Here is a 19,922-nt window from a genome sequence, read left to right as displayed (position 1 = left end):
CATTTTGAGGGTATCGATATGTGGTTTTGAGTTCAAATAATTGTGGGGACTTGATTCAATTATTAATGATTTTGTGTCAGAACAATAGGTCCAACATATCTCTACGCTTTTCCAAGTTTTTCTTATTGAATTATCTTATTCTGGCTTCGTAAGAACGATATACGTTTGTGAACTCGTTTAATTATTAGAATATAGTTATCGTAGTGAGGACGCCAAACCACTGCAACATATTCTAATATGCTAGATCGTAGCATGTTAGAATATGTTTTTGAGTATTAAACAAAAGTATAACAAATTCAAGAGTTTTGGAGACTATTAATTACCTTCTTAATATGCTGTAGAAAGGTAAAGGCCTGACCGGTCATGGTCATATGCCATCTTTACTTGTTTTACCTCAGTAATGTTATCATGAGCGTAGTTGTAAGATTTATTTTACGAATATAGTTTATATGAAAGCATCTCTTAGCGTTAAGATGCATTGATTACTGCTCTCACCATGTCGAAAGATTATTTAAATAACTTTGTATTTCTGTAATACTAGAAATTGAATCTACTATAAAGTCATCTGTATATAAAAATGCCTGAAAGTACAAAATTGTTTTCTGAACATCGTTGATAAAGATGTAGTAGAGAATAGGACTAAGGCGTGATCCTTGTGGTACTCCCAAAGTGATGGAATAATTTGAAGATTCATAGCTACATAGTACAACTCGAAAAAATCACGGTGTAAGTAGTCGGCTAGCCATCTCAAAAGCGGTCCGGTAAAGCCATGCATAACAATTATTTATATATGAGCGGTCTACTTCAAAGGCCATACCATATTTTAGAAATATAAACTGTGCTACATTGTAGACTTTTATTAAATATTGACAATTGTATATAATTTATTTAGGGACAATTTTATAAGCCTACCTCAAAATAAGAAGGTTATCAATTTGGCATATAAACAAAGTTATAATTTTTTTTAACCTTATTTTAACGTCATGCTCCATCAATTATAAAAATTTAAATTGTCAAAAACTCCCGATCGTAATTTAATTCGTAAATACTGTCGAATTCGTATAAAACTGAACTAAACTGCAGTGTGACGTTTGATTAAAATTAATATCGTCTGTCGAAAGGAAGAAGAGCTGAAGTGCCACAATGGTGCTTTAGCGAAATGAGGTTTAAAGTATTTACTTTAAAACTCCGTTTTTCCGTTACGGTACCCCGGACAACGTGTACAAATTTCGTGATGATCGGTTGAGTAGTTAAGACGTGAAAGCGTAACAAACAGACTCACTTTCGCATTTATAATATTAGGATAATAATGATCACGTGATTACCAATATCATTGTTAATTGCCTTGAATTAAAAAATAAATTAATCTCCGCTACCGCTCATCAATTGTAACCTCTAAACCATAAACAATAAATTTAATCACATAGAGAAGCATAGATTAATGATTTTGAATATACAGTGACCCCAATTTTATATCTGTTTACCTCAAAGTGTCATAATTTCGGACCTTGAATGTAGAGCGTTGAATTCTCAAGTCAACTGTAGCTAATCGAATTGATGAGTTTTTTTAAATATTTGATTTGATTTTAAAATAATACACTTCAATATCTTAGTTTCGTTAAAACAAACATTCACGTAATGACGTAATAAGATATTAATATTGTCATTTATCTAGCTGGTGTCAAGGGACTTATTTTGTCTAGGATTTTTTATGATTATCACTAAAGAAGTTTCTCATTAACCCAGTCTTCCAAATAATTAGATTTAAAATTAGATTTAGATGCAAAGAGTTGAAAATGCTCACTAAAAATTAATGTTTCCATTTTCATCTTGTTCACTGTAACATTTGCTTCATATCTCACACGTGTTACTGTGGTATACTATTTTGATGCATGTTTGCATTTAATGCTATAATTTTTATAATCAAAGATATTAGTTTATTATGTTTCACGATCGGGTTCCACTGAAAGTATCAAGTGCATTCTTACATAATGTATTAATTTACAGAGCGAAATCGTTCATATAAGAAAACATGAAGATTTATGTGCATATAATATATATGTCATATAGCTAGTCAGGTGAAGTAGTCCTCTTGGTTAATTTCTTCCTTTAAACATTGCTACTGTTAGAAATATAAATCGCGCCACCAACCTTGGGAACTAAGTGATGTCCCTTGTACCTGTAATAACACTGTTTTACTCACCCATCATTCCAGAACACCAAGTATTATAGTGCATAAATATTTCGATAATCTAAGGCACGCCACGCCTGGAAAGAATTCAGACGAAGACAAAACAAGCTGTATTGAGATATGTCGTGATAGAAAAATTCAAAAGCTCAAAATTCGTGTGGCCCAAGATTTGAACAAAGACCCAGGAGATCTCTAGCCGTACTATGTAGCCAGTGAACCAACGAGGCAAGTAACGTATGAGTAACCGGCGTGTGAATACAAATTCCGTTATGTAACAAATATTAATAACAGCGCAACATTAGCTGTTATAAAAGTCAATATTTACAGCAATATTACGTCTATAAAATAGTAATTCTAAGTAGTTATTAATTATACAACCGATCGGATGTAAGCAGTATAACATACATAATTATACAACTATAGGCTCTTCTAACAACGTCTAAGCCGTCTTAAAAAAACAGCTTGCAACGCATTGATATTTCTATGGTAAACGAAAACATGGTCAATAGAACTACATATTGTCCCGGATGGAATTCTTCCACATGCGTATCGACCATTGGACTCACATTGGAGCAGCGTTATGGAATACTCTCCAAACCCTTACTAGAGGAGAATTAATTATCTCCAAAACTATTACGTAATTTTTTTTATATTTTGTTTCATTTAATTTTATTTCTAACCATATAAGAATTCAATTTGCAATTATATTTGTAATACATTACCTACATACATATTAACATATATATGTAATTATTAATTATGTTATTTACATTCTTAAACACTATATTATTATTACTCTGCGTCTTTGTATTGGCAACTGTGAATCAAAACAGTTCGAATGTTTGTCAACCGTTTTTCTTATTCATCCGTCAACGTAAGGAAACCTGCACGATAGGTTCCGGCATCCAAAACCTTCTCCTCAAAGGGAGAGGAGGGGGGAAGTCCCAACAGTGGGACACTTACACGAGTTCCAAATCAATGATGACAGACTAAATAAATTTGTTTTTTATCAAACAGTTCAATCATCGTTTAAAATTAAGATAACTTATAATTCTATTAAGAATCCTACGAAAATGCAAATTCTCACGACACGTTATACAAACAAAGTTTGCGGATCAAATATGATATATAGTGTACATAAACATCGTCGCCATATTTTAACGGTACACACGAGGAGAAAGTGTACAAGCAAGCTGACCGCAACCTGTGATCGTTTTATGCAACAACGTACCATTTATCTTCATCGCGAGACAACTACAACTGGAATATAAAATTAAAAAAGATATTTTTACTTATTTCAATTTAAATACATTGTTGCAAGCACTTCTGTATCACTACATTATATTTATTTATTACTAGCTGTGCCCGCGACTTCGTGCGCGTTTGAATTTAATAAAAAAGCGTGACTTTATTATTATTTTACATATAATTCTAAAATAAGTTAGCCTAAGTTACACCTTATTACATCAGCTATCTGCCAGTGAAAGTCCCGTCAAAATCGGTCCAGCCGTTCCAGAGATTAGCCGAAACAAAAAGACAGACAAAAATTGTAAAAAATGTTATTTAGGTATATGTACCGTGTATACATACATATGCATTTAGTAAAACGCGGTTATTTTAATATCACAAACAGACACTCCAATTTTATTATATGTATAGATAAGGTAACACTGGTTGGATATTTTAAGGTTTTGTTAATTATTCGTATTCTAATCTTGATAATTTTCATTGTAAAGACATTTAAAACTAGTAACAATAGAGTTTATTATTTCATAGTTTATTTATCAAGAAAGATTTTTTCGTATTGTCGATTAGACACAGACTAAATTTGATAGAGTTTTCAAATCGTCATGAAACCTTTTAAAAATAATTCGCAAATCGTAACAGTAACCTTATTCGCCAATTAACACACACTTCACAGTGTACTAAGCAAATTATTATATTTAGTATGTGTCGTGTGCGTTTTGAATACAGCCGTCCATGACGCAAGCTAGCGCTTTTCTCTTACAGCACATTGTATAATCGACATTGAGACCGACTGACCGAATTCCACACATCGCCGAAAATAAGCCAAAAGCGCAAGGATTGTTCCAAGGATACATAGATATATGCTATGGTATTTATTGTTTAATAAGGGAAATTATCAAATATATTCAACAGTAATTCATTACTTCATTTGCCAATACATTGCCAAGCTTGAGATCTAAGACGTCATAACCCTAATGCCTGTAATTAGTGGAAAAATCTGGAAATTGGGTGTCAGTCTCGCTGCTATAGTTCTCACAAGTTATCGCGATGCATCGTACGAACTCCAACAACTTTGTTTCAATATATTTATTATTAAAACATGGATTAAATAGATATACAATCAGCGATTATTCAGACAAAAAAAAAACATAACCTGAGTAATGATTTGATTTGAAATTTCAATCTTATGTGGTCACAATGATTACAGAGACCACATAAGATTGAAAATGAAGCAATGAGCTTGATCATTGCGGCAATAAGCCGCTGTCAGTAATCGACTCGCACGTTTTAAGACCAAATCTCAATCGATATATAAAACAGTGAGATTATCATCTGCCTGTATAAAGACTACCATCTAAGTATCTAAGTGCCATTTTAAGAAGTTCCTCTAACCATATCTCGCCAGAAACGGCAAAAATCAAAGATTAGCCAATTTTGTACAGGAAACATTATGGTACATAAATATCTGCGCGAGACACAACTGCTCTCTCCATTCTTGTCCAAGCGATACGATTACGGCAAAACGGCTTTATATAGCTTCCGAGGAACAAGAGTGTAACGCAAAATTCCAGACTCATACTACTGCAGATAATTTCTTGACAAATTTTGTAGGAATGCCCATTTTTTACTAATATTCCTATTTACAAACACCAAAAAAAGCTTGAAGCTTGTGCTAGAAGTGGAGACGACGACAGTCCAAGGGTTTGCGACGACTTTTTAGATCGCTAGGCGGTTCTTAAACCGCTATTGACGCTTCTCTTGACAATTTACTTTACCTTTCTACAGGTCTATCTGGGGTTAGAGCCCAGGGTTTGCAGACTTACTGAATCCAATATACATATCATATCAGTATCTACATATAATTACTACGATATAATTATGATGATCATATATGATTTGATTTAGAAAGTAAAGGCACGTCTTATATTGATCATTTTACAATGTCGTCAGTAGCAACCAATCCATATATATATAATGATGTGCCATTATTAGAATATTTAATGCATTTTGATGCAACTTTTAGAAACGATAGAAAGAACATTACTTGGTGGTACAACTTTGTGCAAGCCCGTCTGGTAAGTAGTATTGTTGTGTTCCGGTTTGAAGGGTGTATGGACCTGTTTAACTAGGCACAATGGACGTAGCATCTCAGTTCCCAAGATCGGTGGCGCATTAGTGTAAGATATTATTAAAATTTCATAAGGCATCCATATTTATGAGTAGTGGTGACCACTTACCATCAAATAGCCTAAGAATGCCAAGAAGTAATTACATAGTCCGAGAATTATTACTTACTTTTATCGGTTTTAGATATTAACATTTTCAACTTTCAATTGACTCAATAATATAATAATTTGATAATGCACAATTTGGATGCATAATATAACAGCGACCAAGGTGAATCTGATACGCACTAAAGGTTCTTTACAACAACAAAATTTACGAAATGACTGACGTATCTCGACTGTCCAGTCCAGTCCAGGCCTAGACAAAGTCACGTAGTAAATGCTAAGTCCAGGGTTAAGTAAAGATGGCGATTCATAACAGAAGTGATAGGACGAGTACTATCCAGAGCAGCCTAGGGAACCCGAGTCGCACCAAGGGGTATAATACCCAAGAATGAAAACTGGCACAAAATATTGCGGCTCATTAAAAAATTCAAATTAAAAAGAATATTAGAGTCCAATTATAATTTGTATTATGTCTAATCAGCCTGATCCTATAATTGAGATTGTGATTCTGCTTGGAAATAAAGACAAATCAATGGAAAACTTGCACTACAGATACGTCAGTGTTCTTTGTCGTCAAGTGAAATTTGTGCATTTATTATTATACTAGCTACACGTCCCGACTTCGTACGTGTAGAAACGATCTACTTATAACGTTGAGATCGTAATACATGTAACTAACTATAGTCAACGATCGCCAGTAAAGCTTTTTTTCCCGACATTTTTAACAAACATTTTCATTTACATTTCTACTAAATCTCCATAATAAATTATGAATCACTCGCTCCATTGGTGGAATCTCTACGGTAAAACTACCCAACGGTATACCCGTTGGGTAGTTTTTGAGTTTAGCTTTCAGACAAACAGACAGACACGATGCGATATATTATTTAAAACTTATCCCGCGTGGTTTGACAAATAATAAAAATTCAGTTCTGCAAACATAACAGTTGAAATTTATCTGGGCCTCAGCGTATTCCAACTTGGTACAACAAAATAAAACGAAAATACTTGGTTTTAATTTTTTATAATACGCTTAGGACCGATTCCGATAATTGGCGATTCGGTTAATGGGCGTTGCACTGTACTTCATTATACCAGTACAAATAATTAATTAATCAACCGTCATCATTTACATAATTACTCAAAATGCACCTACAAACGTCACAGATACATAATTTGGGATAAAAGAATACTTAAGATGATAATTACTTGCTTCATATAAGTAGCTGATAAGTGACATCGAAGCCGAGAGGCTAATGAGGCCGAATTTCATAACACACAAACACTTAGCTTGGTTTGTTTTAAGCAAGCGAAGTTCACGCTAAGTCATTCGCAAATAGCGTTTCGATTTATAAAATAGCATTTACAAATTGATATTGAAAATTAAAATTTTTATTTTACAAGCTTAAGATATTTATGATGTACATAAAATTTGTATATATTTTTTTAAATTATAAAGATTTGAATAACGTTGATCTTAAAAGCGATTTTTACATTTTGATTTTCTTAGTTGTAATATTTGATGGACTTACTGGGCGATACTAAAAAAATTACTAAGTAATGATAACGGTTATAAGACTTGCAAACTTTCAATCCATCTTAAAAATGTATAAAAATGTAATGTAATAAAAAATACGTTCTAGTTTAAAAATACGTATTAAATGCTTTATGTATTTACATATGTACATATTTACACTAAATGAATATTCTTAATAGGGGTGGGTAAGTTTGATGTTAATAAGTGTCCAATGAGGTACTGATTACGGAGTAGAATACAATATAACCTAAAACGTATCAATGTTCTATACCCCGCAATATGATTGAAAAGTTTTAAATCAATACGAGTTACTGATAATGATTGTAACTTACTGATGGTTAGCATTTTTACATTACATTTACATTAAAAGCCTGTAAATTTCTCACTGCTGGGCTAAGGCCTCCTCTCCCTTCGAGGAGAAGGTATGGAGCATTTTCCACCACGCTGCTCCAATGCGGGTTGGTGGAATGCACATGTGGCAGAATTTCGTTGAAATTAGACACATGCAGGTTTCCTCACGATGTCACGGTAGCATGCGTAAGCAATCCCGTGGCGCCCGCCGAAAGACGGAGAGGGTACCGCTGGTTTTTTAGCGAGTAAACCCGGCGTACCTGGGCGCACTCGGCGTCCAGGGCTCCGGGGAGTCCCTACTTACCATCACGTGGGGGAAGCGCGTAAAGCTTTTTTCCAGCGAGAAAAAGAAAAAAAGGTTTCCTGACGATGTTTTCCTTCACCGCCGAGCACGAGATGAAATATAAACACAAATTAAGTACATGAAAGTTCATGCTTTCCTGGGTTTGAACCCGAAATCATCGGTTAAGATGCACGTGTTCTAACCACTGGGCCATCTCGGCTCATGGGTGGTTAGCAATTATATCGTTTTCCTAACGTTTTTTTGGTAGCTATTATACATTTTTCGTACAATGTCACTAATGCAGCTTTAAATTTAACATATTATAATCTAATTAAATTTCATTCAATTAGCTCGATTGAATATTAACAACGTGCTTTAACGAAATCAAACACACAGACCCCTAAAACAGGTTATATCACTGTTTATAAATCAACTCAATAATTCGTACTGTGACTAATCCTGCCGACAAATTGCAAAAGTCATTGCAACGCCAGGAAACGTGACAGACAGATGTTATTTAGTAAATTCCGTCTGTAATATAAACTCGCATTGATTTATGTATATATAATTATATCGCTACTGTCCGTGACTTATAAGTAAATGTGGTTCATTTTAATTATACACTGAGCTTTTTTATTTAGTTTAGGAAGGCAACAGACATAACAGACACTGACTACAAGACGTTCAAACCATACCTTGTAAGATCCTCACGATATTTTCCTTCATCCCTACAAGATGAATTAAAAAAACAAATCGAACAAATGTAAATTTACTTATGATTTATGACCTGGGTTTTAACTGACAATCATTAGTTAAGATCCAAGCGTTCTAATCACAGGGTCATGTCAGCTATGCTAATATATAAAATTTCTAATATCCTTAAAAAAAAACTAGGACGCTAGTACTAATCGTTCAGTTCTAAAAGCAAATCCCTTCATTGTAGTCAACATCAGAATCTATTGAAAATACTTAATACTACAAATAATAAAAACTGACAAGTGACAATTGAAATACACAATTGAAGTTGGAAAATCATCGGCTATACTCTATTTCAACCATAACAGGTAAAAAGCCTTTGACAAAAACATTTGACAGCAAATTGACGCGATATCATTGGTCGAGAGCTTGATTAATCTATGATATTCACTATGGATTTGCAAAAAAATGGCGTTTGAACGTCGACGACACTGTTATTGGTATTTTGGAAGTAAAATTAAAATGGAAGTAAGTAGTTAAGTGTAATAGTGTTGTATTATAAATAATGATATAACAGTCATAAACTCTTAGTAGTGTACAATATAGATGAGTTATTAGCAAGTCGCATGATTTCATACGACTTGCGACGCTTAATACGTTAATCTAAGATTTGTTTATCTTTTTTCCTACTTCCATCGGAACCTATTCCGATGGAAGTAGGAAAAAAGATAAAAACAGATAAACTAAACTAAAAAGAAAAAAGATTGCGTAATCGAAGTTAGAGCCTACTCTAACTTCGATTACGCAGCATCATAATTGAATAAATTGGTCAACCAGTAATAGACGAAGCCTTGAAGTTACATGTAGGCATATCAAAAGTAACGTAAACAATAGAGAAGTTACATCAAGGACACGAACAACATCGTGGAGATTTGTTTATTCAAGGTCATTCAGAGCATTCAGATCGCTTTCAATTTCCAATTAATGAAGTTTACAAAACATCCATCAAATTTTGTTTTTCTCAATACACGACCAGACAAAACGATTCGATCGATTTTATAACATGTAATCATAGCTGTCCAATCACATCCGTGGCTCATGTTACCAATATCTGAATATCGTGTAACATGATTTGATATTTGAACATGATCTTTGTGGATAGAATGGATGATATCATTTATATAACACGGTAATTTGATTAGCTGATCATTTGAAACGAGCCGAGTTGTAACGAAGATATTATTTACATTCCTAAAATGAGCTTTTAACAGTGTACAATTTTGATCGGCTACGTGAGTTGTTCTAAGTACTACCCAAGTATCACTCATTCACTCATCACTCACAAAGGGTCAAGGGACATAACAACTTAGTTCCCAAAGTTTTTGGTGCATTGGCGATGTAAAGAGTGGTTAATATTTCTTACAGCGCCACTGCTTGTGGGTGGTGGTAAACGTCAACATATTCCAAATTTGAAATAAGCCTGGTCTGCCAAACTATACTATATATATTAAGTTTGGGCGTTTGAAGTATGTGAGTATTGTGAAGTAAGCGGTTCTTAATTAGAAGAACAGAGAAGACCAAATATATAGTACACGTTTACTAAATATCGTGATCTTAGGTAAACGTATACTATATACAAGCACCACTAATTTTTAAGCTCAATTTGTATATATAATTAATCTCTTGCTACATTTGTGACATGAAATTCTGCTACATATGAATTATATTTGAGCACTTCGAAGCCAATATTCGACGCGTTATTGCCGTAATTCAGCCTGATTTAATGCTAAGAGTGTGTGAAAATTGGACCTCCAGACAACTCCAAGAACGCAAGCCGCGGCGGCCACATATCCGAAATCTTATTCAAACATTAATAATACAATTTATCAGTTAAATAAATTCAATTTAATTATATTTTTTATGTAATTTATTTCATTCCTTAGTTGGTTACTTATTTATTGTGAAAGTAACGTAGTGGGCATTAGCTCCGAACATTAACTATCCTAATCAGTAGATGTCTCCTCTAAGAAGAAATTCGAAACTCACAGCAGAACAAGGGCGTGAAATGTCAGGATTTGCTATGCGACTTTGAATACAATAATTATGAAATTAATTGGACATACGTATCACAATTGCGTATCGCCTTAAGTCGGTTGTCAATATTTAAGGAGCGCGATAAAGTGAATTATGACAGTATCAAAATTATTTCGTGGTAAGATTTTATGGAATCCCGACTGGCTTTATACCACCGACTCATCACATATACTACCGTCAAACAGCAATACTTAGTATTATTGTGTTCCGGTTTGAAGGGTGAGTGATGCAGCGTTACTAAAAGCACATATTACATTGGTGATGCGAGGAATGAGTAATATTTCATACAGTACCAGTCTATGTCAGAATACATTTGTCTAGCTGTGGTATTTATTATATAACTACTTAAAAATAAATAACATAATATAAGCGGTCTGTGATTGAATTGTTATCTACATAATCTTCCGAGTACTTAAACGTTTTCTACTCCGACACAAATTTTACCCTCGAGCGCTTATTTATAAAATGTACACATATATACGGAATATACCATGATGTGATTAGCCTTCGCTTCGTTAGCTTCGTGTCTAGCTCAAGTGGCAGATTCTGGGCCTGATTTCATTCCGGTCGAGTCTTGAAGAGTGACAGTTTATTCAACTCTACTCGTATTAATAAAGCTTGTGCTAGGAGTGAGGTTGACAATAGTGCAAGGGGGATCGAACCTGCGACTAGTACATTGCTCAACGGTGTAAGCCAGTGCGATACTGATGCTTCAAGTTTCATCCATGAGAATGGACCAGTGTCCATGTTTACAGTGGGTCGTAACGCGGTCAGGCGGACTTCAATGTTTATTTAGATAAATACCATCTATCTGTATATTCAATGAACAAGAACACGTTATGATTCTATATCACACGCTTACTAGTAAATATATCATATATAATTAGCTTCTAATCTTATATATTAAAAGCGTAAGCTGATTTTCGTCCCAGTGATTACTTATACGACGATAGGTACACATAAAAGTCGGTCATTATCTCAATTTGAAGAGCTCCAGCCATAGACGTGCAGAAAATTAAAGAGGATTCTCGATTGAGATTTACTAAATTGTTACAATTTAAAAAAGAATTAATTTTAGAGAGAATAAAGAGATAGGCAGATAACATTCGAGACAGTGTATGTTAATCAAATCTAAAAAGTTTAAAAGTGTACGATTTTAAAAAAAAATGAGTTACCTTCACGACTTCGTATAATTGAAATAAGAATTTATTTGCTTCCCGATGAGCATCGGGTCAAATTTAACTATCGAGAAACCCCCTTAAGAGTACAAAAATATATTCATCATTATCGGTTTAGGAGGAGTTCAGTAAAACACACAATTAAAAAACTATATATAAAGATACTTTGCTTCTAAGTAATGTCATTTGTAAAATTAAAAAGCATTCAAAAATTCCAGCCAAATGTACAGTCGAAAATCTAAATGAAGCAGAACCTGTGTGCGAATTCGAATATATTATATATTTATTTGACCTTCGAGATACCGTTGAGTTTCGCAAGAGTCCGAGATGCCTAAACTTTAAGATACTTATCAGCTTTACCGTATTTGGTGGCGTTAAATGGATAATAACTCAATTGTTATTAATCCCTTGCAATGTTATTTTTTGACCTGGTACCAGTCTGGTACCACTAGATGAGATTGGGAATGGAGAAGAGAAGTAGGGTACCTTCTGAGTTTTAATATGTGATGTGCAAATAAAGTCATACCATCCGATGTATATATAGTCGTTATTATGTATCATATAGCATATATATTATAATTGAAATTCTATTCAATAAAACGAAATCGTAATTGGATTTCGAATAGTTTATTTTATTAATTTAAAATGTTTGATAAAATTTTCTTTTAAAATTTATCATAAAAAAAAATCAATTAAATAATTAGATACATACGTATATTTTATAAGAATGAATATATATGTGGATTGTATATGTATGTGATTAAACAAAAAAGAGTGAAATCAACTTGCATTTTCATCGCAAGAGATGACGAACAAACCACCGTCGAACCGGCTTTGTAACTTTTACCATAGTTTTAAATACAATAAGCTGCAATGCTGTTTAAACAATAATAATAACTGCATTAATAGTATATTATTATATAAATAATTTTAACTTCAAATCAAAACATTAACATTATATTTATTCTTTTGATAGACATTTTTATTTTGCATATTATTTTTGCTTAAAAATAATATGAATTTCCGTAATTATTTTCACTAGCTTCTCTTCCCGATTTTGTAGAAGTAAATTATATAATTTGTTTTTTTTTAATAACAGGATGTTAAACTTATATTACAATACATTATTTTAAAAGAATAATATAGTACTGTAAGTAAAATGATATTATTTATCTTCTTGTGACGTACTTCAAGATAGATAAATAAGCTGTCTGTTCTATAGTCAATTTTATGGTCTAAAAATCTTAAATACCAAGATATACTATTTCTAGCGGTTCACTTGAAGAGAACCCGACCGAAAATTATCCGTAACTTTGTACGTTACATACTAATACACGTTTTTATACCTATATTGCACTAGCTAAATGTCCCTGCATCACACGGGCACAATATGGATCCTAAAACATTTATCTTAAAAAACAAATATAAAAAAAACCGTTGTCTTTCTATTAACTATTATAAACCTTCCTTTTGAATCTATTTTTTAATGAAAACCGCATTAAAATCCGACCCGTAGTTCAAAAGTGTTTTGTTTTATACTACGTATAAATAAACATTGGACTATCTTAGTGTGAAAGTTCTATAGCAATAGGATTACTTAGTCGTTTTACGCGAATTCAGATGTGACATTACACTTAAATTCGACCTTAAACTTAACGACTCATCGCGCAAAAGGTACCACATTTAAAATTAAGAAAATTTACATAAAAACTTTTTTGTGAACAATAATAATATAAGCCATTAATTATGCACGAAGTGAGGACCTCGCTTGCAGATTATAAGGGTTCATGGTATGCATTATTAATAAGGTAATTTGTTGAACATTCCGCTAATACTTCATGCTTAATCTATAATAAGCAGCCACGTATGTCTAGTAGCTAAGATGTACAGATGCTCGTAAGCGCTTGGATTTGAGTCCCAGGTCAGATTAAAGAAAGTTATGTGGGTCTTTTGCCAAGCAATTCTCGAAAGCTAACTGGTGTTAGGAACTTGTAGTTTTAGATATAGCTAGGCTGTAGCCTGTTTCGCAAGAGGAATAAAGATAGATAAGCAACATTTACAACGAATTTACGGGATATTATTGGGCTTGGGGAAAGCTTGAATATTCACTATGAAATCGGTACAATGTGGCGTTTTAAGTGTCAACGATGTTTATATCGGAACTTAAAAGGAATAATTAGTATGGATACCTATACATGTGTAAGTGCAATATTATTTTAAAATATCAAGAATTATTGATTTTAGTGCATAATATATCAAAGCTATTACCAAATCGCTTTGAATTCGCAAATCTAAGGTCTGTTTATCTTGACTCGTTTTTGGATTTAAATAGGCGAGACACTCTCTTCTAGAGTAGAAGTCTTCTCAGGTTGACTCGGATACTGTATTTTATAATTTGGGCCGCCCGATGGTAAGTCACCACCGCCCATAGACATTAGCGCTGTAAGAAAATAGTAACCATTCCTTATATCGCAAATGTGCCATCAACATTGGGACCGAAGATGTTATGTCCCCTGTGCCTGCAGCTACACTGGTTTAATCACCCTTCAAACCGAAATACAACAATACTAAATATTTCTCGGCGATAGAATATATGAGTAGTGGTACCTACCCAGAATGGCTTGCACAAACCCTTACCAAAAAGTAACTGTACACTGTCTATGATATGGAGAGAAACAGACAGAGCCGTCTCAAGCTATGCTGGGGCCCTTGGGCACCCATGAATTTGGGGCCCTTTTGCTAGATATTTTTTGGTTTAATTTGGTAAATTGTTGGTTCTTCGGGACCCTCTCAGGATGGGAGCCCTGGGTACGTGCCCCATGTGCCCACTAATATAAATGTGATAGTGGGCTCGTCCTCCTCATTTAAAGCCAGCTTTCCCGGTATCAGTTCGCTTGTAAGGGCCCGTCAGATTCACCAATAGTCAGCCACTTCAAAGGTACACCACCTTAATAAACTATCAATATTCGTTCAGGAACTCGAACGGGCTATATAATTGACTATTCACGATGAACTCCGCAATATTTACGGTATTATATATACAAGTGAGTTTAAAGTACTGTTACGTGTTTTGCGGTTGAAGGAAGATGATACAATGCTGTTACCGCTTATTATGTAATGTAACAAATGTGTTTTTGTATATAAAATAATATATAATATAGTAATACAAACTCTTTGGATGATATAAGTAGTATTCTGTTTAATCGTTAATAACAAATTCAAGACTGTTTTAATAAAGACTTTTTCAAAATTGTTTTTTTTTTTTTGTTTAATTAAACTAGCATGAGTTAATATTTTTTGGAAAATAAAGGAAATATTTTTACATTTACTTGAATCATATTTATAACTGAGTATATTACGTTATGGTCCGCCTGACTAACAAATGGGCCACCTGATGGTTAGTGGTCACCGCCGCTAATAGACATTCGTACTGCAAAAAATATTAATCAATAACACGCTGCTAACCTGGGCTGGCTAACTGAGATTAAGCACTAAGTTATCTCCCATGTGCCTATACTTACACTGGCTTACTCACACTTCGGAAAACAACAATACTAAATATTGCTGTTTGGCGTTAGAATATATTATGAGTACCACTAAATTTCATTATAAAAAAATAAGATAAAAATTGTATTCTAGTTGAATACAATACACTTCAGGGCTAGGGCTTCTGACAACCATTTCTTGTAAGAAAGATTTTTCCTATGTATAATTATTTTTATGGTAAAATGAATAAACAAAAATGATTCTAAATTTGAATCTATAGATTATTTCATATTTGAAAAAAAGCTATTTTTTTTTTATTTTTTAGCATTAGCAGCCTGTAAATTTCCCACTGTTGGGCTAAATGCCTCCTCTTTCTTGAGGAGTAGATTTGAAGCATATTCCACCCCGCTTCTCCAATGGTTGGTGAATACACATTAGGCAGAATTTCGTTGAAATTAGACACATGCAGGTTTCCTCACGATGTTTTCCTTCATCGCCAAGCACGAGTTGAATTATAAACACAAATTAAGCACATGAAAATTCAGTGGTGCCTGCCTAGGCTTGAACCCGAAATCATTGGTTAAGATGAACGCGTTCTAACCACTGGGCCATCTCGGCTTTTTTTTTTAATATCTACCGCAATTGTGTTGACTGAGACAATTGGCCATGAACGACCGATGCACGGTAATGTAGGATATCGAATTGGAATTATTATTTTTACTTTCTAGCCAGCATTTGCGGAAACTTTAATTGTGATAAAAACTAAAACCTATGATAGAAATATATGCAAGGTTGAGACTTCCGTTGTAAAATATCTATTGTATAAGTTTTTTAAGGTTTTTTTTTTATATTTCAATTAAAAATGTTCTTGATGGTAACAAAACAGTATCAATATATACAATTTTAAGTTATGTGCGTATGAATATGTTATTAAATAATATACTATAAATCATATACTTAAGAATTGAATGTAATCCATAAATGTCCCACAATTGGGCAAAGATCTCAGAATGACTCCAGAATGGGTCACATTCATGATTTCATGCTGTCTTAGGATGTTTTCCGTTACCACCGAGCACGTGATGAATTACAAACAGAAATTAAGCCCATAAAAGTTCAATAGTGCATGAGCGAATTTGAATCTGTGACCAACCATTGAAATCAACCTCAACGGCATTATCTCGAATATAGAGAACTGTGCGTACAGGTGTTAAACAAATATATATTTTTTAAATGTAATGTTATTACGTACTTAACATATTCAAAAAGGATTTGAATTGAAAGGAGGATTGTGGTTTTTCTTATTAAGTTTTAAATACTTGTAATACATTACATTTAAAAAAAAAATCCAATGAAATATTGCGAGATTGGCATGTATGAATAGCATTTTGAATACCATAAATACATAGAAACCTAACATTTAAATTTAATTTCCTCAATTTACATATATTCTACCTATATAAAATCTAATAAAAAGATTGATCAACGATGACAACACTCCTAGTAATACATAAACAAAAAAAAAATGTATTTATTATAACAGATGACAAATAAAAAAAAAAAAGAGTATAAAACATTTTTGAATTCGACGTAAAGTTGTAGGTACTTACTTTTCGACAGATGGTGATTTAAAATTGATCACTACACAAAACACACATAAAGCACTTGACCACAATGAAATTACACAGCGTTCTACACATTATTTAAAAAAAAAAAGATAACACCGCAAAAAAAAAGTTATTCAATTTCAAAGTAAAAAATAGCGGGAAAATTTTACAAACAATACTTTATAGTCTGTATTGAATAAAATATTTTATATCAATGTGATATCTGTGTCATACTTTATCGTTCAAAAATTCTTTTCGCATTTAAATAAAACGATGAATTTTAAAAAGTGTGTCATGCGGGCTGTCAAGCCGGGCGGTTGCGTTACGTAAGGCGTGTTTACGGAGCAAGTAATCTAAAGAAACTGAAAGTGATTCCCGGCGTTACCCCACCCTGATGCCACCGGCGCTTGTTAGGTAATAGTGATTACCATTAATCCCATTTTCATACATACATATGCCGCCGTTGTTGTTTGATAAGTGTTTTGTTGACACAGCGTCGTTTAAAAATTATGGGAAAATATTATGAGTATGGTACTTACTTATTGAAGATTTGTGGACATGTAAAGAAATTTGATGATATATTAAACTTTATTATTATTCCTACGATTTTTTATTTAAGTTTTCCTTCTGGAAGAGATTGCTGTACGCTGTCTAAGCGATAGGACCATTTCTTGTACATATTTATATCCTTTTTTACAGCATAGATACTTACCCCATTAGATGGGCTAATGGGGTAACTGATGTCCCCACATAGCTTCGCCTATTAGCGCCTTAAGAAATTTTGTCCATTCTATATATCGCCAATGTGTCACCAATCTTGGAAACTGAGATGTCATGTCCTCTGGGGCTTTAGTAGGACTCGCTCACTCACCCAGAACACAATACTAAGTATCGCTGTTGGCAGTAGAACACATGATGGAAGTGGAGTGGACTTACCCACCCAGACGGACTTGCACAAAGCCATACCACCAAATGGTATATGGTGTTGATTTTATTATTTAAGACTATACACGGGACCGAGTCGTTTTAATAGAATGCAACGACTTGATGGTTTTTTTGGGATTATTTGATCTACTATCAGTACTAATAGTTTTTGAAATCTATTTACTAGTATATTGAGCCATTTTAATGTATCTATTATTACATATGTAAGGTATATTTGTATTGTAATGTAGTTTTTAGTATGTGCATAAATGAATATCAACACCACCTATATAATAAAAAACCAAAGGTTATGTGGCTGGAATTTCTAGTGCCTTAGTAACATATTGTAGTTTATTTCTTGTGCCTTTATCTCGTATTAAGGTGACACAAAAGTCTTAATAAAATAATTTAATCGTGCTAAGCTAAAACCTTAAAAACAAACTTATATACAGCAATCAATACTAAATATCTAAGATATTACTTTACAAAAGTAACAAGGCAAGTTATACGTGTATAAAATGAACTCTCTGACATTTGATTACGAATCAATCCATAAATTAAAAACCTTTACATAACTCTCGGAACAGAGTTCATCGGATGCTTGTAACAATAATTTCGTGAGCGATCTTTTGCATCATTGTCTTATACTTCACACGGAAGTCGGAAGACATTGTTAATTCGTTTCGGTTTATAAACGAAATACATTTTTAAAAGACGAAAGCTATTATTTTTATTTTATTTTTATGCTAAAGTACAATTAAAAAACTAAACCTTTTTCTCACCAGCCGAAGATATTACGTGTATTGTTCGTTTAATTGCTGATTGATTTTTTCTGCAACAGTCACCCACTTATCTACATATGAAATTAAAACTATAGACAACAGTCTTTAATCGTAATTTAAAAAATCGATTGTTCAAAAAATACATAATATTTTAATCTGAGACAAAATTTGTTAGAAGTATTTTTTTTAAACTATGTGTAAATTGATACTTCCAATTTTAAAATCCGGTAGCCCAAAGGTTGTCGGAAATAAAACAATATTTTACACAATTATTGCCATAAACATACTTAAAATACAGTTAAAACCGTTTATGGCGACATCGTTTAGAACAACCATCGGTTATAATGACCAAAATCAAAGGTCCCGGCTGAATGCTATATAACTGTCTTATAAAAAATATTGCTTTTTACGACATTGCTTACAACGACATACCGCATTAAACGACCACATTTGGCTAATGTTTTCGAAAAATTATATCTGTAGAACAACCAGCTGATCCATATTGTAAACAATTTGAATAGGCACAGTGTAATTAATGGTCAATGGCTATTATCGTAAAAGTCGTAAAAGTAAACTCGTGTCGAGTTTAGGCACACATTAAAGGTTTAGGGTATTTTGTAATTCTTAGAAATAAAACACACGCATTTGTACACAAGACGCGTCAAAACGCAGTGTTGAGTTAAATGTGAAACTGTCAACATGTCGGGAGCAAAAAGAAAGCAGATTAATATCGAAGACAAGTCGCGTATTATTTCAAAGTTAGAGAGCGATATTAATTTTAATAAACGTTTTGATTGAAATAAACGAAATATAATTTAATTTCATACATTAATATTTTTTGCATATTAATACCTATGACCTACACATTAAATAATACCACTTCATTAAAAAATAAGCATCACCGGTTGTTACGACTATCGGTTCTTACGACTAAATATGAGTAGTCCCTTCAATGTCATTATAACAGATTTTGACTGTAGATATATTCGTCTATTCAATCTACTCAGCGTTACTGTAGTCGTGTCTAGATAGTCTATATTCTGTAGCAATTAGTAATACATCAAATTAATTATTAAAGAATAGTAATATTGTCTATGCCTAAATCCAATTATCGTTGATTAGTATTTATATTTGAAATTTGACAGTACCCCCGAACTCCGAAGGCTATGTAAAAGTAAGCTCCATGTGAAATAAATCTGCTATAATATATACCTAAATATTTGACATATAAATTCGTAATCTGGTGGTGATTACTTACGATCAGGTGATATTATGAAAAATATATACGAGACTAAAGCAATTCTTTGATTGATA

General features: G+C 33.0%; 1 protein-coding gene across 2 annotated transcripts in view; it reads right to left on the bottom strand.

Moving 5' to 3' along the window:
• Positions 1-16,985, bottom strand: part of LOC125070525 — a 73,225-nt gene extending 56,240 nt beyond the window's left edge. For both annotated transcript variants that reach the window (XM_047680425.1, XM_047680426.1), the window contains exon 1: positions 16,906-16,985. The gene's annotated coding sequence lies outside the window, so the exon portion shown is untranslated. The remainder of the gene's footprint in view (positions 1-16,905) is intronic.
• Between the last annotated feature and the right edge of the window lie 2,937 nt (positions 16,986-19,922).

The sequence above is a fragment of the Vanessa atalanta genome, chromosome 17 (assembly GCF_905147765.1).
Source record: "Vanessa atalanta chromosome 17, ilVanAtal1.2, whole genome shotgun sequence".
Taxonomy (NCBI): Eukaryota; Metazoa; Arthropoda; class Insecta; order Lepidoptera; family Nymphalidae; genus Vanessa; species Vanessa atalanta.
The sequence above is the reverse complement of the archived record's forward strand: the minus strand, read 5'-3'. Positions and strand labels throughout refer to the sequence as shown.